The sequence below is a fragment of the Anthonomus grandis genome, chromosome 17, assembly GCF_022605725.1.
Source record: "Anthonomus grandis grandis chromosome 17, icAntGran1.3, whole genome shotgun sequence".
NCBI classification, from domain to species: Eukaryota; Metazoa; Arthropoda; class Insecta; order Coleoptera; family Curculionidae; genus Anthonomus; species Anthonomus grandis.
This window is the reverse complement of record NC_065562.1, coordinates 12,622,001-12,644,042: the sequence shown is the minus strand read 5'-3', so window position 1 is coordinate 12,644,042 and position 22,042 is coordinate 12,622,001. Positions and strand designations below refer to the sequence as shown.

At 28.7% G+C, this 22,042-nt stretch overlaps 2 protein-coding genes across 2 annotated transcripts in view; one reads left to right on the top strand and one right to left on the bottom strand.

The window, feature by feature from the left end:
- The window catches only part of LOC126746146 (BTB/POZ domain-containing adapter for CUL3-mediated RhoA degradation protein 3), a 413,055-nt gene extending 406,788 nt beyond the window's left edge, over nt 1-6,267 (bottom strand). Inside the window, exon 1 of the mRNA XM_050454273.1 lies at nt 6,256-6,267. The gene's annotated coding sequence lies outside the window, so the exon portion shown is untranslated. The remainder of the gene's footprint in view (nt 1-6,255) is intronic.
- The window catches only part of LOC126746590 (mushroom body large-type Kenyon cell-specific protein 1), a 166,907-nt gene that overhangs the window by 46,251 nt on the left and 98,614 nt on the right, over nt 1-22,042 (top strand). The gene's annotated exons all lie outside the window — the stretch shown is intronic.

The window sequence follows — 22,042 nt, the reverse complement described above, 5'->3', positions numbered from 1 at the left end:
CATTCAGTCACAGTAATTTTTTTTTGTAAGGAATTCAGAGATATTTCTTTTCTTTAAAAAAAAATATTTATTTTAATTAAATGAATTAAAATATTTAATTAAATATTTTTTATTAAAAATAAACATTTCTTCCAGGTTGTCGTATCTAAAATTTTAATATTATATTCTGATATTTGTCCTCTTATTTTGATTTTCTAGAACTGATTCTCAAGAACTATTTCGTTTTTGTTGTTTGGAAATTTAGAGCATTTCAGATTTTTCTTGGCAATCGAGAGTATTTTGCAAATGTCCTGGAAGTTGCTTGATACTTACATGTATATTTTTCCAGGCAATCCTTGTAATTATTTTTTTGATTACTCATAAAAAAAGGTTAAAAGTAAAAAGATAACAGACCTAACATCTCAATTTCTGGGCCAGTTGGTTTAACCAGTGTCAAAAAAGAAAGAAAAAAAATTTCAATTTCTATTTCTTAAACTTCAAATTTTTTTTTCTCCCACGAAATTTTCATTTTTGACGTGTTAATGGACGTCCTATAGTTCTCTTTTCTAGTCATCTTTGCTTCTTTTGTCTCTTACTTCAGCTATGCAATAAAATGAACTAGCTATTTTCCAATTTTTTTCAAATATTTTGTTCTGTATTTAAGCAATTAGAGAAATTCTGATTTTCCTTGGTAATCAGTATTTGTTCATTCCAGGCTTTCCTATACATTTTCCAAGAATTAGAATGATATTTTTACTTTTTATGGATATATATTTAAAAAGTTCGTTATTATGATGTTCTCAGTGGAGCATAAATATTGATTTTTCAAAGTAGCTCTTAAGCTCCAAATTTCCCATGTAGAATATTGTAAAAAATGATAAGAAATCTCCTCTTTTGGCGGGCACTGATGGAGGTGATATTGAGCATATTAAATTGTAATTATCCAGGATATGCAATTGTTATGCTACTTGCTTTAAAAATTTGTGTTCAACTAGTAGCAGATATATAATATTCTCATCAAGGGAAGGAAACCATATACAGGAAGCATAGTCCAGATAGAGATCGACCAGGCCACAGTTTTTTTAAAGTGGCAGTATGTGTAAAATCTTTAGTATACCTTTCAACAAAATCAAGCAATTTAAGTGATGAGAAAACTGCTAACTTGCATCGTATGTTACACACAAATCTTTAAAAAGAGAAGTTCCTCCAAGGATATAGAGACCGATAGTTAAAATACCATTTCTTTTAGATCAAAGTACTAAGTTATTTAGACTAAATTGTCATAAGAACGTAAATACGCAGATAGTGAAGCATTCATCTATTTCAGTAATAAAAATATTGACAACAAATGGCCAAAGATAATGCACTTCAGAGGGTGAAACTAAAGTGCCAATTTTAACAATCAGTCTACGATCAGAGAAGAAGTTCTTGAGTCAGGACAATAAAAGTTACTCAATTCCAATCATTTCTAGTTAATGCAGTACGGGTTAAAGTACAAAGTTGTGATGTACTCTATTGAACGCTTTCGAGAAATCAGTATGCACTAACTATTTACTATGCAGTAGGTTGTATGCACTTAAAATAACTCCTCCAACGTATCCAACAAAAAGTCTACCTGAGTAAGGAATAACTCCGTAGATTTCCGTGGTCTAAATCCAAACAGCTAATTACATAGTAGGGGTTCAGGAAGGGGGCAATGATGTCAAATTTTAATGTGAGTAAGTTTATTGTGCTTTTCTTTGTTTTTCAACTTGAATGTGCTTTGTTACTTAGTTATTTATGTAATAGATAAAAGATCTTTAAATATTTACGTAGTTATTAAACAGAAAATTCTACAAATTTTATAATGTTAGATCGGTGCCATTCAACCTAAATGCTTAACTCCTCTTTTGCATAAAGACTATCTGAATTTAACTAGTTACCAATACTGGTAAAGAACTGTAATAGCCGAAACCAATTCATGCTGTGCTTGGAAAAAATTGGTTTAGATATGTGTTCATTTTCTTTCTATATACTTTTATCATTTAATTTTTTACCCCATTTATTATTATTATTATTATTATTATTATTATTATTATTATTATTATTATTATTATTATTGTTATTATTATTTGTATTTATATATTATGATATTGTTTACAAGTTAACTTTGTGCAGTTTAAATTAATTAAGATTTAGAAAATTAAGAATTATTAATTAGATTTAGGATTATACTTTTTGCTTTGCATATTATGTGTATTGCATATTTTTCATGTATGTTTAAACATTTTTATTTTTAAGGTAAAATGAAAATCCTGCAGTCTCCACTTATTTATTAAATATTAGTTATTTAAAATTCTCTACATGTTTCGGACACACGAAAATCCATATATAAATTATGAAATGCATAATATAAATGAATATGATTGATATTTTTACTGTAATTTAGTCATATTCAATATTTGTATCTTATTTATTGTTTATTAATTTAAATTTAATTTAAATTTATTTACCATCAAAATAACATACATAATTAACAATTTACATTAAATAAGCCATTGTGATAAATAGGACCATGCCTCGATTACAAAACCGTTACTACAAGTACAAGCCTGTGTAAAAAAAAAGAGTAATAATTAAAAAACAAAAATAAGTAATAACTAATAACCTGTCCAATAGAACTACTTTTTTCAATACAAATTAATATTAGTACAGTTTTTGTTTTTTAGCAGTAAAAGAAATTCTAGAAAGAAGTAGGTTCCATAGATGCATAAGGGGTGCAAAAAAAAACGCTGCATGTGAATAAATGCTACCAAACCCTATAAAAAAATGTTTACAGCCATTTTCATCATTTATTAAGCATAACTGTATGAGCTATATCCAGAATCTGGACAAAAATCAATATGAGACTAAGAAAACACGTTTTTGTGGTGATTTTTTCCCTAAGTGATGATTTCTATAACTTATTTCAGATGCTTTTGAGAATAATTAAGTGACTCATTACTATTTTAAATGTAACATTTCATTTCATTTTCTTATAATCGCACCATTGTTTGAATGATTTCGTGCTCTCTTCGCAAGTTTCGTTTTTGGTACATTACCTAATTTGCCCATTTTTTCATATGGTCTCTCCAATATCTATTGCATTTTCTAGGCTATTTCATTTCAACACATCTTATATTTCTAGTTCTTTTTTGATATCCTGACTTCTTATTCTATCCCTGAGTGAAACAACTTTAATAGTTCGTATTATTGTCATCTGGGTCATTTTCATCATTCTTTTCGTCATTGATGTTTTAGCAGTGGGTTCTGTAGCATACGCCAAAATGGGTTTTATGCATGTTTTGTAAATCCTCAGCTTACTTTTTAAACTCATTATTTAATTTCGTCATATGGCCCTTGTTGCTTTGGCTCACCACTCACTAAATAGCTGATACTTCCTTAACAGATGTTGTCGGCTTCATTCTTTGCTGATTGCATCGTCTGCATACCATATTAATCTAATGGTATCATTGCTCATCTTATACCCAGGGTTGACTTTTTTAACATTTTCAATGATTTGGTCCATAATGATGTTGCACAAGGAGGACTTAGGCTGTCACCTTATAGTATGCTTCATTTGCACTTTCTTAGACAGTCCATCGTGCGTTTTTATTCCTGTTTAATTTCTGCTGCTGTTTAGTTCTTTTTCAGTGATTTTCTCCCGAAATAATCTTATTTCAGATGCTTTTCAACAAGAGAACCAAAAAAATGTATTGGTGCATTTTAGCTTTCAGGTATAATTAACTCTTGAGATCCTTCCAATAATAATTCTACATTTAATGCAGTTTAATTGCACACTCCAAATTTGCCCTATAATATTTTTTTCACCTTAGCAACTTAACTTTTTTATTTTTCCCTACTCTTCCCCCAGTACACCCCAATCATCAACTCCTTAACCCGCAAAACATCAGTGTCTCCAACTGTGCCGAAACCGATAACGACGCCATCCAGTGCATTTCGGCACGACGCACTTTTAAACTCTCCCACAATGCCGGACCACCTCAACTCGCTTGCAATGCGGCAAACAACAGACCGTAACGCCACTGTCTTCAAGTTTGCCGCTCATCGTCGGCGTCGGTCCGATGTTGGACGCGCATATGCAAACCTGACCTACCCGACAGTCTGATTTCTGCCTCAAACAACGCTCGTAGGCCCTAAATCGGGGCGCGAAGGGCCCACATCAATCTCTTCGTAAATGAAAACCCGATTCCCGCGTATGTGCTACATGTTTGTTTTGTGCCAAATTAATACCTGATTTTGTTCAAAAAAAATTGCCTATTTTTGTACTGGTTTGTATTGATCGGGATCGCTGGTTTTTCTTTGGGAAAAATTTATTTTCTTTGCGACTACTTGGTTTTTCGTCTCGGTTTTTTCGTTTCGTCATGGCTTACTTACGTCGTCGGGACGGTCGATGACGGTAGTTTCCTTCTATTGTTAAAGTTCTTTTTTTTTAAAGCCAAGTTTACCGGTTGAGTTGCTAAGAATTAGGATGCAAATCAAGGAATTGGTGCTGATTAAACTGGTCAGTATTTACATTTAAATATTAATTTTTTATTTTGAATTAATAATTTGTTTGAGTTAAATATAACTTTTAACACATGGCATAACTTAAATGGGTATGATTTGCAATTTTTCCTTTTACATAGACATTCAGTTTTAAAATATGCAAATATTTAATTAAATAAATAATTATTTAATTTGATAATAGTTGGCATAACTTAAGTAGATACGACGCGCCGTTTCTTATTATTACAAAAACTAGGTTTTCTTTCCATTATTTACAGTATTTTAAGTGTACGTACTTGAGACTAAAAAAAGGAAAATTTTACTCGTTTTCTGATATGAAAAACCCATCTCAGATACTAGTATTATTAATATGACATAAACAATACGTTTCATTAGTTAGTTTCATCACGTAATACGCAGTTATCACCAAGGTTTTTAATAAATTTAGTGGTCCTGCCCTTTGTTTATGTTCATTTATAATGAAATAGATAGGATATTTTATTGAGATTGTATTTAAGCTTAAAATAAGCATATTAATCTCAAAATTTAACCAAAACCTGTGATTAAAATTTAAAAAAATGCTTTATATATCTGTAATCTGGACACAAATCAAATTAAGCTATCTGCACTTATATAGAATATCAATTAAGAATTATTCGCATATAAGCCATTACGCAAAGTACTATTCAATCAAGAGATCACAAATTCTTAAGCAATACCAAAGTGTATCTATTTAGGGATAATCAATACAAGAAATAGACTTTATATCTATTACACACGTATATTTTTTTAGATCTAGACAGCTTAAGTCATATTAATAAAGATAAATAGACTTTTCATACGTCTCATCAAAAATGCTCTTTTAAATTTTTTCTTATAAATAAAAGCAGCTGAAGAAGCATTAGCGAACTAACAAAAATACATTATCACTACTACTAAGCTGATCATTTATAATGACGTGATAGTAAAGAGAAAAATATATTTGTAAGACTACTGTATTAACTTTGAGAAAATATTGTCATATCGCACATACTCAATGTTAACCCCCAAATTCAATTAACTTTATTGTAATTCGTAAAACATATATAAATACAAAAACACAAATTATCTATAAATAGTAAATTTTAGAATCTACTACTTTTTTAATATCTTAGTAGCATTTCTTTGCCTACAGAATAATGACGCTTAGCTTGTTTTTAAAAAAAAACCTAATTTTAATAAATTATTTGATTTTTATACATCAATTTAAATAATTCAAGTTGCTTATGATCAAAAAACAAATTTAAGCATAATCAAATGGACACGATTTTCCGTTCTTAATGTTCACGAAATTATTTATGGAGAACCTTATTAATTGGTCACTAAATAAATGAAATTACTTTAAAAGAGAAAAAATATTTATTTAATGTGATAGTGGTTGGCATAACTTAAGTAGATATGATTCACCATTTTTTATTAAAACGAACGTATTTATTGTGATTTTTTAAACTCCTGTTTAAAAAATTACCCCTTTTTTACTCATCCCCTCTATATTCTAATAAATATTAATCTTTTTAGATTTTTTCTTATTTACTTTTTATCTTATTTCTTTTATTCAATAATTTGGATATTTACAGTGTTTTTTGTTTAATTTTTAGAATATTGCCAATTATCTATTTGTTTATTTTCTTTTTAAAATTTTTCCTTTGTATGCTGTTTTAATTTCGTCTGTAGCTTATTAAATATTTTTTGTCCTATTTCGATTCTTACCCCATCATTTTGATTGTATTTTCTGTCACTGTATAGGAAGGAATAACCCTCGATAATAAATAAAGAGGGATTTTATGACATCCCGCTTTATTAATAGTTCCTAGTTTCTGGAATCATTATTAAACTTGCAAATATTTATATGAAATACAGAGAACTCTTATTTTTTTCTTAATTGTGTTGTAAAATGTGCAATCCATCTCAATAGATAAATTATTAATAATCTTAGTAAAATGTTCCTAGTCTAATTTTCTAAATAAATGAATATGAGTATGAACATAAAGACGCATATATATCAACATACTGAATGAATAGTGCAAAAAAAATACAAAACATATACATATATCAACTCGAACTTTAGTGTAGCTTGACCGTCTGCACAAATTTTATTTTGGATGTTAATCCGTTTTTTTGTCTGAACTGTTTTTAGTATTTTAAATTTGAAACTGTTAATACTTTTATTACCCTCGAATATCTGTATTAAATTTTTCACATAATTCGGTTATTGTCATCCTAAAATAAATAAATTTACCTTAACAAATAAAGAAAATAATCATTTTATTTTATAGCGGTTAGCATAACTTAAATAGATACGACATACCATTTCTTATTATTACAATGGTATTTGTTAGTTAATTAGTTATTTAGTTTCGTATGTTGGTTTTATCAAGTAATACGCTGTTATCTTTAACGCTCTTAATGAATTAACGGTTCTGTCCTATGTTTATATAAGATCATTTAAACTGCAGAAACTTGAGAAAACTAAACTTATCGTAAAGTTAATGTAAGTAGTTGATGTAACTAAACAAAAAAATATAATTTCAAGAAAATTTTATTTGTAATAAATAGATATTTTATTGAGGATATACAGAAGATTAAAATAAGTAAATAAACATCAATACCATATAAAAACGAGCCCTAATATTGCTTTCTAAAAAATACGAAATAAAATAAAATAAGCTTAGCTATTTGTTAACTAGAGCTTATTAAGTTGCTAAGAAATAAGCCAGTCGGGAAATTGTTGCTAATTAAATTGGTCAGTATTTACATGTAAATATTTTTTTTTATTTGAAATTTTTAGTTTTTTTAGGGTTAAATATAAAATATAAGGCAGTGCATAACTTAATTATTTACTATTCTTTTATTAACAACAATATTTATAAATGACTTATACAGTACTCCACAAAAGTTTGGAAAAATTGAATCAAATGAACATGAGATACTTATATATCTTGTTGTTACCTATTACGAGTCTTGATATTTAAATTCATTAATTTCTATAATTTTTTCTATATTAAACTAATAATCCTGTTTTATATTCAAATAGCGACACTGTAAATGAAATTAAAAAGTTATATAAAAATAAAAAATCTCACTCTTAACTGATTATTATGCAGGCGAAAAACCGGTTATATAATATTATGATATTTTCCAAATGTCGTTTCAACCATTATGATTAATTTGCAACTAACTTTTAAACATTTAAAAATCTCATTAAATAACTCATAATTTTTTTTATAAATTTTATTTCTCAATTATGTTTTATGGGTATTTAGTTTTAATTTACTCGAGGAAAACTACAAACATAAACGTAAGAAATGTATTTTATAAACATATTTTAAGGAACATAGGCATTTTACATAAGTACTGTTTTTACTAACTAATATATTAAATTACATCGTGTACTTATAATAAATGCATATTATTAAATAAATTAACAAATAAACACCATACTTTTTTTAGTTTTTTTCGTGCAAGAAATTAAACCAGTCATTGGTTATTATAATTTGCTTTTAAAATTTTAAAATATAAACCAAGCATAACTTAAATGGATTTGGTTAGTCATTTATTATAATATGATAGATATTAAAGACACCTTATTTACATATTATGCTTAATATTAATATTAAAACGACAAAGGTACTACATACTTACACATATTTGTTAATTTAAAAAATGTTAAAATAAATTTAAATATATCGGGCATGACTTAAGTAATTACGGTAGTTCCTTATTTTTAAGAATGAGAATCTGATTAAAAAGTCTGTTTTAAGTATTTATAATATTTGGCTCAAAAAAACAAATATTTAAAAGCTTCTATCTATCTTGGTCTAACCTATACATACATAAAAACCTTCTAAACTTTAAAGGTTTCCATCCCCCTAATTAAATTTAAAATGTTAAATTCAGATAAATTAAATTTGAATGCAAATAAGTTGTTGGAGTGGCCGTAATTTAAAGGTCATTAATTGTTAGCATTTAGTAGATTTTATCGGCGGCTTTGTTGTAATGATTATAGAGTAAATATTGTATTTATGTTCAACGTGAAATTTATAAAAGTTTAAAATTTTATAGTAGAGGTATATAAATCTTATATACTTTTATTTAATTTTAAACTTATAACTAAAATAGGTTTTAAAGTATGGTAAAAAAAATAGTTTTTTTTTTTGGATTTCACCTTATTTTGTTATAACTTACGTCCTAAGTCACCTTGAAAATTTGATTTTCTAACGTACTAATGACCGCTTCAACCAATTATAATAATTTCGTTGCTATGGTGCATAATATTTATTAGTCGCATTTTAAAAATCTAAAATTTTACAAAAAAACTATAGTTTAAACGTAAATATATTTGCTACTGATAATTTACTATTATAATTTAGGTAGTGACGTAAAAAAAAATTTAAAAAAAAATTGCGCGTATATAAACTAATACCCGGCATTTTAAATATTTATTATCGTATGTTGTGCATTCCCCGACCTTCATTACCAGACCATTTATTAATCGTCTAATTATCGGTAAAAAATTAAAACTGTACTTGGAACTTACGATCCAATTTTTTTTTGCGTCGAGTTTAAATAACATTATAATGAGCGTCTTGTAATTAAATACGTCAGTTTTGAGAAAATCAATAGACTAATTTACTAGCAGTTAATGTTTAAAAAAAATTTGACTATAGTAACGATCTAGGGAAATATACTGGCATAACTTAAATAGATATGATTTATTATCTCTTATATTCTTACAAGTATTTGTAAAAGACTATATCTATTATTAATTCAGAATTTGACATCCTTTATCCTTATATTTGACCATAGTTTCACATTAGATAATCTTCCAGGGAATCCTTAGCGATATACGATTCTGCCCTTAATGTTTTCTGGCTAATACATCTTTGAACTATACCAAAAGGGAACTTGAGGTTTCTTACTATAAATGAAAGATGCTGCTATATCAAGCTTCTAGAGAAACCTAGAATAGGAATATATGCCTGAGACGTTTTCTTCCAGAAGGGGGTTTTTAGTTAGTTATTTTAAATCAAGTATTTTGCTACCCACTATAGGTTAGCAAAAGTATTTAAATCTATCTGTTCATTTAGCAAACTGGAATTACACTAAGAAAAACATCAGTAGATAGACGATAAATCTATCATAGTAAGGACGTAGTCTCCTGGATGATATTAAACTGTAAAATGTACGTAGTATATCGAAATATTTTTTCAAGGAAATGCATAAATTAAATGGGCATGATTTACCATTTCTTATATTCACAAAAGTATTTGCAAGAGGCTTTTATCATTATTATTATACTTTTATTTATTTTTGGTTACATTTTTACAATAATCAATGTAGGATTTTTTCTAGATATCCCAGCTTTTAACTATGCCGATCAAGAAAATCTTTCGAAAAACTCGAATTACACCAAGAAAAACATTACTCCCTAGAAGACCAATTTTCCAGGGTTAAGATGTAATTTTATAGATTGATTTAGACTTCGAAATGTGAAAGTAAATCTTTAAAATTTCGGATTAACAGGTCATATTTTAAAAAATTGGCATAACTCAAATGGGCATTATTTGCAACTTCGTATATTCACAATACAATTTGTAAGAGAATTTATTCATATTTGGTTTAGTGTTTCATTTATTATTTTACTATTCTTCCTATTTTTGATTATACTCTCACAATATTTAATGTGCCAGATAAATCTATGAAATATATCTCTGGAAGTTTCTGGATATTCTAACTTTTGCCTATACGTATTAGTATAAGAGTATAGAATTATTTTGCTACAGTTTTCAGTTGGTAAAAGTCCCTAGATCTGTCTGATAATTCAACAAATCAAAATTATACTAAAAGAAACGTAAGAAGGTGAATCTTTCAGGGTAGGGATCAACGATAAAATAAGGATGACATTTTCATAATATTGAACTCGAAAATATGCAGAGTATATCTTTGAGATCTTTGGACTTACAAACATTTTTAAAAAGTTGACATAATTTTCTTGTTCTTGATCCTACTTTTATAATATTCAGTCCTCTAATGAAAACTAAGGCATATATGCCTGTAATATATTCTGGATAATGTAACTTTTGATTGTACAAGAAGATTTTAAGTTGTTTCAAATGGAATATTTTTCAAATTAGCAAAAGATTTTGAATCTGTCCGTTCTCTTATAAAATTTATTCCTTTATACAACGTATTGAATTCCAAGGTGCAAGGCATATCTCTAAAATTTTCGGATTTACGGAAATTGGCATAACTTAAATGGGCATGATTACCTATTCTTTTATATTGGCAACAGTATCTGTGAAAGAGTCTAGTTATTCACATCCTTTTTTGTACTTTTTAATAATATTTTTCATATATACAAAAGTTATGAAATACTAAAGGTCAGTTTCAAGCACACCCTGCTAGTTCTACACTTGAGAAACTAAAGCAAGATACTGAAAACTTCTACCAAATTAATATATAAATTTGATAATTTGTATTCTTTTTATAAATTCACTTATAGTAATCTTCTAACATAGGAACCATGGTCTGCAGAAGACAAATTTTTACATAAAAAAAATAATTTATTAAGCCAATAAACCATTTCTACTACATTTAAAGTATCTGCATAGTTTTGTCAGAAATGCATAAATAGCCTGAATTAATAGTCGGATTTTGCGTCTCTTAAGGAGCAATGCTTGGTGAGACAGAAAGAGGCCCAGCTATGTGCTTCCTAGGCTGTCTCATTCCTAGGACTTCCATCTATGTTTAATATTCTAGGACCTTCATCAGCTCTTAATATTAATGAACCTAATATTTTATGAAAAAGCATTTGAATCAGTTTATCGTGGCAGCAGCGGTAGACAGAGCAGTAATACGATAAAGAATCCGAACGAACAATTCACGATTAAAGTTGTTAGAGAATAAAAGTGCCGCGGAAATTGCTTTTAGTCTTACCTCTAATCGAGATAGTTACGGAACAGGCTATAGATTTTAAAAACTAGTTGAACCCTACTAATATATTTAAAGATAACAAATAGGTGTGCATAATTTAAATGGATACGATACCAATGTTCTTACCGGCCTAGTAATACTGTAGAAATATTACTCAGATGGTATACAGTAGGAAATCAAAAAGTAATAACGCTTCTTGGGATAATTAATTAAAGCTCTCCGACGTTATAGTTGGTAGCAGACGACGTTAACTGCGCTATGCGGAGTTTTATGGCCGAATAATAATAAACACCTTTGCAAAATGGCGAATCTGTTTTCATCGGTTTTATGTAGTTATTAGTTGTTGAGAATATTTCAATGTGGTTTTAGGTAAACACTTGATATTTTGTAGTTTAGTTGTCATCACTTTTTGGGTTAAGATATAATCAATTAGGTCAATAAAATTTTAGAAAAAAATAGGCAGTTACCTCAGAAAGTTACTTTATTATTTGAAAAATATTTGATATTAAGTGGAAGTAGTTGAAACAGATTGTATGTAAAAGATTGCCAAGAAATATAATTTTTTTGAGGTGGTGGTCTAATAAGCCCTTAAATTTAAATTGTGCACGTCAGTACGGTATTTTATTTCTTGAATTAAATTGAAGATATTTTGTGAGTATAACCTTGTGAAATAGTTCCAAAGAATGAAGCTTGCGTCACTTTTTTATTTATAAGAAACTGGCTCATGCGGCCAACTTTCTTATGTCTTAGATGTACCGTCAGGCCAGACTTTTATGTACACAAAGGACTACATCACAAAAATTGAAAATGACTTTAAACTAAAGAATCAGTTAGTTCTATCTTTAATTCCTGTGTCAAAACATGCCTATGAGGATATAATACTGTAAGGGCGGAATATACTCATTATAAACATTATTTAAATAGTGTGACTTTTAAATCGTAAGTCTACACACAAAAATAAACTAGATTTCTGCAAACCTCCGCACAAGAAAGTGTATTAAGTAAGTGTTACATTTTCAGTCAGTTATTAAAATGAGCGGTACACTTACATATCAAAAATATCAGATATGCAGATGATACTGTAATAATCGCGAATAATCTTCAGGAATTGAATGACGTAAATAAAACAAGAACAAGATTAGGCCTGAAAATTTATATAAAAAGAAGTTTATGGTCGTAAATAAGACTGATATTCCACAAATCAGAATTCAGGTAATAATTCATAATATTGAGCAAGTGAAGCAATTTAAGTATCTGGGATGTATGTTAATCCAAAATTGCTACCCAGAACAAAAGATTAGATGTAGAATAGGATAATCAAGAATAACCTTCCTTAGATTAAAAAAATTCATCACAAATAAAAAAAGAGTCCAAATAGAAAATAGTGAGCTTTTCGAAGTAATAAAACGTAGAAAAATATCAAAGGAGATAACATGAGAGAAAAACGCTATAAATTTCAGCATCTAATTGGATAGAGTCTAATAAATCAACAATAAAAAACATCTTAATATCGACGTTTTGACTTACTGAATAGTCACCTCTAAAATATAAGACTCCATGTTATTGACAATTTTTCTAGAGAATTATCAGTACAATTATTTATATTAATTTCAAGTATACGTACTATAATAGGTATTTACTATAACTTAAATAAAGTTTATCTTAAAATTTTTGCTATTTATTTACATGGTTTAATAGATAATTATTTTTTTAAATCTTTCGAAAAAAATCCCAAAATTTGCTATTTTCGGTTTCAAGTGCTACTTAAACTTCAAAATGTATTTTTTGGCAAAATGTTATCTAATCGAATCTTATCGTTAGTTACTTCAAGATTTTTTTTATGAAAATTCCTCAAGCACTTTTTAATGGGTGTATTTTTTTTTTATTTAGTGCAGAATCGTATTTCATTTAAATCTATAGGAACAGAAGGTCAAATTCACAAAAGTGTGTAATTAGGGCACCATGTAATCAAATAGATTGTTTTAGGACAAATGCTCCTTAAAAACAGAGTATATTTAAAGGAGTGTTTGATGATGCCCTAATAGAGGAATACAGGCGATCAATCGATTTTAATTTTGCATTTTTTTATTTTATTTTTCTGTGACTAAATTATTCTCATAAAACCTTATAGACTATTAATTAAAATTATAATTTTCTCCTCTCTGATTGACTCTTTCCAATAAACTGAGCAAAATATCGATTTTTTCCAATATACCCTCCCTTGCGTTTCATGTAAAAATAAACGTGCCCTAATACTCTATTAATAAAAATATTTTAATTAGAAGGCAATTTTTAAAACACGTAATAATTAGCCTTAATCTGGCTCTGTAGTTCTACGTTATATAAAAAAAATTATCATTATATGATCTGGACGAGTTGAAATTTAATAAAGAAAATAAAAGTGTTTTATTTTGCCTTATATAAATGGTTTTATAATAGCATAAAAGGTAGGAGATTTTTGTTATAATAAACCTTAAAAGTTTGAATATCTTAAATTTTATATAATTTTTTTTCAGTATCCAAGCAACACTTCATATATTATTATCGTTAAAAATATATTTATTCAGTGATTTTTTAGTCAATTTTTGGTTTTGGTATTTTATCAATCATATATGATCAAGGTATATTTATTAAACTGTAGAATATACGTATATCATATACGATTCTGTTTACAAAAGGGAGAAAACTTAGATTACTACACCTCAAGATTTTGATGAAATTCTTCTAAAAAATCACTGTTTTTTGTTCATATTATCCAATCTAATAATGCTGTTTTCTTACTAAATATTTAAATATAAAATTATATCAAATTTAAGTATACAGTCTTATTAAATTAAATATTAAAAATATATTTTCTGCAAAAATATTGTTTTTTTATCAACACAACCCTTACCCCCCACCCACCCCAAACATTTGCCCAGTATGAAATTCTTTTGAAAAATCACCATTTTTAGTCCATAATATCCAATCTGATAGCACTGTTTTTGTATAAAATATTTATTAATATACATATATATAATTATATCAAATTTAAATAAACAAACTGTGTTATTAGATTAGATAATAACAATGAAACCAGCGTATTTCATGCATGTGTATTATTTTGAATAACAATGATTTTTGAAAACAATTTCTTACTGGTAAGTACTGTGGGGTGGGTGGGGGGTGGTAAAGGTAGGGTTCATAAAAAACTTTTTTTTGCAGAACATAATTGCCTAAAAAAAAATGTTTTTATACATACATATACGTATCTGTATATTATATATGGTTGTGGTTGCACAAAGCAGAAAATTTCGGCATTTAAAAAAATTGACAAGGAATTTACAAAGCTTGTCTTTACACTTGATCACTACACCTCAAATATGTGATAAAATGACTCCGATATCACATATATGCCATTGTGTATGATACCATATACTTTTCATACACGTATATATCTGATAATGTAATAATGGAATATCATACATAAAGAAATCTAAAGGAAAAAAAATAGAAATTGCATTAACGTGTATGAAACATCAATAAAATATACAAATAAAAACAACTCAAAAATACAAATTTTATCAAAACTAAATGAGGATTTAAAAAATAAAATTTATTTTATAAAATTGCAGTAGTGTGCTTTTTTTATCAAATAATGTTTACGATAAGTCCCTAATGAACGCCATTGATAAAAATATTTTTTTTCCTTTGTACGTCGAAAAATTTCTAAAAAATTACTATTAAATTCGCCTTCAAAATTTTATTAAAAAAAAGATCTCCGTATAAATTTTTTTATTGTAACCCATTTCTATTTAACTATAAGCTACATCTTGTTTTGATTTTTTTCTTCAAAGAATTAAGAATATTGACTCTCTCTCTGAGGAAATATTCGATGCTACAACAATATGAAAACTAATAAATCAAATTGGTCAAATCGTGGATTATCAATTACAGAACAGGTTCCACTAAATAGACTAAAATACTGCCATTTTATTTGAAAGCCTAGTTTAAAAATTTACTTTTATAATAACAGGGTATCTAATCCTAGTCTTAATTCTCCTAGCTTCATTAACCAAAATTAAGACTATAAAGACCTAAAATTTCACCTATAAAATCCTCCTATAACCTTTTTTTTACAATTAATTATTACTCAATAATTTTTATTGCCTAATTTCTGTAACTGCAACTGCTGGCACAAAATTTGTTTAAACTAAAAAATATTACTATCTTTTAATGTCTTAAATTAATAAATTTTACTACTGTAAATAAATGTATTTTTTTTTTAAATTTTGGCTTTTTCGCGAAAAACCTTACATATAAAATAAATATGGATAAAAATTAAAGGTAAAAATACCTTCAAAAATGGGGGCTATTGGGATAACATCATTAAAAAATTCTCCCTCACTGCCAAATTTTCCACAATTCCAACATAAGCCGCCAGAAATTTATTTACAAAGACAATCAAAAATCGCCCATTACTGAAAATATTTCACTCCCATGAATCTTCTCCAGTAAATAGTCCTGATGCATAAAACACATCTGCAAATTTTAAAAAAAATATCTACATTGGTAGTAAAGGTATTTAAAAAAAAATCTCATTCCATTAAAGACATTTTATAAACTACTTTAAATATTATACAATAGACCATACTTAAACGGTTAACTTTTATGAAATAATAACTATGTAATAAACCTTCTTATTATACGTGAATAAAATAAAAGCAATAATTAATTCCTCAACATATATCACGCGGACATTTTATCCCATATTTATAGTTGAAGCTCACCCAAAAATGTACATCAACAATGTCAACCGAAAATATACATTTACCCAACTATCGTGTGTTGCTTAGGTAATGAATGATAATACAAGAGAAGAATCATAGTTCTCTTTGGACATATAGAACGAAATTTAATATAATTTGATTTGATGCAATAGCAGTGAAGGAAGAATATTGAAAATTACTATAACTAACCACGAAAAATAAAACATTACTTCAACTTTCACGATATATTGAAAAAACTTCCCTGGATAAAAAAAATTAAATATTAACTTCTTTATAGAAATGTTTGCTGAAAACAACAAGAATAATAAATATTTAATACTTTCCTTCTTTATTATACCGGGTGTTTCAAAAGTCATTGTCCAAACTGAAAGGGGGTGTAGGGGAGCCTATTTGCAATCAAAATAACCCCCTATGTTGTTATCCGATTTTTGATGGTTTAGAAGTTATAGCTGTTTTTCACTTTTTTGCTATAATTTACTTCTGGCTTAAAAAATTATTTTTTTTTAATGTCTGGGGATTTATTTTTTAAATAATATATTTTTTTAGTATTTATTTAAAAAATGTCAAGTCATTTTAATAAAAGTATATCATAAAAAAAAATTGTATTATCGCTGCAGAAAATCATGTTTAATTTTTTTGTGGTTTCTTTAAAAACAAATTTTACCGTTTTAATGAAGCACCACAGTACAGAAAGAAGCTGCAAGAATTTAAACCAATGTTTTAAAAATTCTTACAACTTATAGCCTTTCAATAGAAACGTTTATTTTAAAGGTCTTTATCTGTTTAATATAAGTTAAGTAAATTTTTAGAAAAATGGAACGTAAAAGAAATAAAAGCTAAAATAAAACTCCGAATATTTCATTGGCATTTATTTAAAAAAGATGTTCAAAATGGCTGCCGCCGGCTCTTATACACAAACGACATCGTTTTATAAAATTTCTTTTTAAGTTTCTAAATGCTCGAGCATTGTTTCGTAAACTTGTTGCTTGTTTTTGACGAAGCTGATTTTCAGTATTATTTCCGTTTGGTATACAAGTTCTTTAAAGTATCCTCATAAAAAATAGTCAAGGTCAGGTGAGCGCAGCGGCCATGATACCACTCCTCCTCTGCCTATCCAACGATCTGGGTAAGCACCATTTCGATAGTCTCTGACTATTCGTGCAATATGCGCTGGCGCTCTGTCGTGTTGCAGCCACATTCTTGTCCGTAATTCCAGAGGCACATCTTCCAAAAGGTCATAAAGTTGGTGTTCTAAAAAATCTAGGTAGCTCTCTCCATTTAATCTGACCAATAACTCGAAAGGGCCAATCAGCCTACCACCGAGAATTCCTGCCTACAAATTTACACCAAATTGGTACTGGAAGCGATCTTGCCTTATTATTCTCAGATTTTCTACAGCCCAATAGTGAAATAATACCAAGTCTTTGGAATGAAGACTCATCGGACCACAAAATGCAGTCAAAAAAGTCCAGGTCTTGCAGCGAGGCGCAGTGACAGCGTCGAAGCATTTCTCTGCAAAATGCTACTCTAGGCGCGTAGTCACGGGGTAAGAGGGCTTGAACACGTTGCACGTGGTATGGATGCTGGTTGTTCCTCCGCAACATGCGATGTATCGTAGCTATAGCTAATCCAGTAGCTCTAGAAATTCTACTAATACTTGTAGAAGGGTCCGCCTCTATCAAAGCAAGCACCTCTTCATCATCCAACCGCGGTCTGCCTATTTGTTGTACTACATCACCAGGTATTTCTCCCCGCAAATATGAGTTATGTACTCGTATGAACACTCTGTGATCGGGAAAGCGTTCACGATCCGGATAACGATCACGATACTCTCTTGCAGCAAGGCGAGCGTTCCCACCGCACAATCCATAAATGTAATGCATTTCAGCATATTCCCGTGGGGTATACCGATTCGGCATCTCGATGCAGATTAATTATTACTTTAATGGTATAATAGGTCAGAAAACAGAAAAAAATCGATTAACACGTTAGCTAAAGACAAACAGAAAATAATACAGAAAATATCAACAATAGTCGGTTTGGCTATTTAAAATGGTCCATGTGAGAATACCATTTTTGTTTGTGGCTCTTGATAGCATTCTGAATTCCAATTTGAAGGTCAAGCGCACTTAAATAGTACCAAATTTGTGATCTGCAAGCAAAAAATGTGGTATGATTTTATTTCTTTTACGTTTCATTTTTCTTAAAATTTTCTTAACATACATTGATCAAATAATAAACACTATAAGGTAAATGTTTTTATTGAAAGACTAGAAATAGTAGGAAATTTTTAAACATTGGTTTTAATTCCTGTAGATCTTTGTATACTGTGTTCATTAAATTGTTAAAATTTATTTTTGAAGAATCCAAAAACAAATTAAACAAGATTTTCTGCAGCGAAACAAAAAAAAAAATGTACACTACACTTTTATTAAAAAGACTCGACATTTGTTGGAACAAAAACAAAAAAATATATTTAAAAAATAAAGCCCCAGACATAGAAAAAAATTATTTTTTAAGCCAGAAGTAAATTATAGAAAAAAACTGAAAAATAGCTATAACTACCCCCCCTTTTAGTTTGGACCATGACTTTTGAAACACCCTGTACATAAAGTAAATAAATCTACCATTATACTGATCTTTTCTTCACACTCCTGAACATCCATATATACAAACCACATACAACTTTTGCAAAATATATAAATCTATGTCGAAACTGTTCGTGACCAACTGCTAGATTTAATTATTAAGTATCAGTGGGTATTAAAACCAACATTGCTCAACAAAGGTGTCAGTGTCTGGCTTTATTTGGCGTTGTTTTTGATGTGCTTAAAGGTCAGCTTAATCAAATAAGCGTAAGTCCGATTTAGAATTAGTATAAAGCGTCCGATAGGGAGAGGCTTAAAACACTTAAATATAAAAGTATTGCCCTATAAGGGAGAGAAGTTAAGCGGAAAAGCAGAGAAGAAAAAGGGGTTTGAAAGTTCATTACACTGCACTATCGATTTTGTTTTCCGCTGATTCTCCCTTGAAGAAAATGAAGGGCGGCTACGTGTTGCTTCTTTCGAAATTGGATTTGGCTTTTAGGTAAATCCCCTCCTACCCCCTCTACCACTTCTTTAACTGATTAAATAGTACATTTATAGCGAATTTACGCTATTACCGACTGACCATTTACGGCATTTTTACTTAGAATCTGTAACGGCATTTTTAACCAGTTTCGTAAACGTTTCGAGTTTTTTATTTTTCTGCGTCCGTAGAATTACGGCTCCTCGCGGTGTTTAATTGCAAATGTGCGTTATTTGTTGCCATAGTTAATTTTTTTTTTGTTGGGATAAGAGATGTCCCATTAAACTTAAATTTATTGACGCTTATTTGGTTTTTAATTCCGTTAGGTTGTTAGTAAGAACGGGGAGATCTATGGTATGCTTACACCTGTTTTGATATACTGAAATTGAGTTTATAAGAAATCTTTATTTTGTATTCCTAACCTAGAAAAACCAATTTAATAAAGGAGAACTAAAACTTTTAGGAATATTTAACATTAATCTCTTGATTCTTATTCAGTTTGACTTTGCAGGGTGTGAAGTGTGAAAAGAGATTTTTGTTCCAGGCACTTTTCTGAACCCTTCTAGAATTTTTTTTTTGCAGACAGTTGAGGTTTTTTTTATATAGTTATAATTTTAATATAAATATTTATTAATTTTTTTTTAATGTATTTAGACAACTAGGAGTGTTTTTTCCTTTTTCCTTTTTTAGGTAGTTAAAATATTTCTTAATTTATCTTATTTTTATATGTATTTTTTGCGAAATTCCAAGATTCCAAAATTTTTATTTCTAAGCCCCTATAGTGTATTTTTGTTTTTATTCTCATAGGCAATTCTATTATTTCTTAAAATATTCAAGCAGTTGAGGAATTTTTATTTATTTTCAAATTTTGTATTTTTTCATTTGAGTTTTTGAAATTTCTCCTAAAATATTTAATTACTTCTTAATTAACAGGCAATTAAAGTCGTTTGTTAGGTAATCTAAATATCTCTTATTATCTTATTTTAATTTTTTTTGGGTAACTGAGGACATTTGCTTCAAGCAGCCATAGTACGTTCTTATTTTGATTCCTATAGGCAGTTCTAATATCTTTTATAATATTCCTAGAGTTAAAGATTTCTTTAATTTTTTTTTGTTTTTTTTTAAAGTTCTGTGATTTTTTCTTTTTTTTTGTAAATTATTTTATAGTCTTTTATTTTACAGGCAAAAGTTCTAAAATATTTCTTATAATCTTAGAGAATGAAAATTTTCTTGTTCTGTTTGTTCAAATTTTTAAACTTTTTTTTAACAAATTAATTTTTTTTTTAATTTTTTTGAAAACATCCTTTATTTATTATTTAAAAAATGAAAGGATGATATAGAAAATAGGTTGAAAAATCAAATTAATATTTTTCGGATGTAATTAGACACGTTACGGGAGAAAAACACTATTTTCAGGCGATCCAAACACTGTTTAGAAAATACAATGATGATGTAGAAAAAGATGGAAAAATCGAATTTTCATTTATATATCCCTATCTCAGTCTAAAAACTAGAAGAGGATAGCAATAAAATGATATTTTTTGGGTATAATTAGATACATTGCGGAAGAAAAATACTATTTCCAGGCGGTCCAAGCACTATTTAGAAAATGAAACGATGATATAGAAAAAGGTCGAAAAATAGAATTCTCATTTATATATCCCTATCTCAGTCTAAAAATTAAAAAAGGATGGGAATAAAATAATGTTTTTCGTGTATAATTAGGCACATTACGGGAGAAAAATACTACGAGGGCGGGTCAATAAGTCCGTGACTTTTTTAATTTCCCGCCCTTTAATGGAAATGGCAACTTTGCTCCTGTCAGTTGACGCCTGTCAAAATTTGAACAAGCTGCGTCATTTAGTTTGTATTTGACAGCTGTTGATAGCAGACTACCACTCGTTTTGAGACGAAAATGGAAAAAAGTGAATTTCGTGTGCTCATTAAGGATTATTTTTTACGGAAAAAAACCATCACTCAAACCAAGGCTAAGCGTGATAAATATTATAGGGACTCTGCACCATCCATTTCCATGGTAAAGAAGTGGTTTACTGAATTCGATGTGGCCGTACAAGCACGGAAGATGCCGAACGTTCTGGACGCCCAGTCGAGGTCTCTACATCCAAAATAATCGAAAAAATTCACGATATGGTTTTAGCCTATCGGAGATTGAAAGTGAGAGAGATTGTGGAAGACATAGGCATCTCACATGGTTCAGTAGTTTTAATTTTGAATGACCACAAACGCAACCGTGTGACAAGTTCCCAGGAGTGTTTGGCGTTATTCAACCGCAATATGGACAAATTTTTGCATCGTTTCGTCACCGTGGACGAAACGTGGATCCGCCACAACACGCCGGAGACCAAACAGCAGTCAAAACAGTGGATTTCTCAGGGTGAATCCAATAAAGTCATGGCGACCGTTTTCTTGTTAGTTAGACACATTACGAGAGAAAAACACTATTTACAAATGATTGAGACACTATTTAGAAAATGAAATTTCTCCATTAACCCAATCAGTATTTTTCGTACTTTTATTATTTTCTTAGATTAGCATTGATTTTAGGATATATTTCTTTTGATACTTTAGCTTCGTAGGTTAAGTATTTTTCCATTGTATACAAGGTTAAAAATGTATGATCTAATAATAAATTATCGTCAACAATAATTGGACTACATTCACCAAGAGTACAATCCCCAATAGAAAAGTTTTTCAGTAATATATTT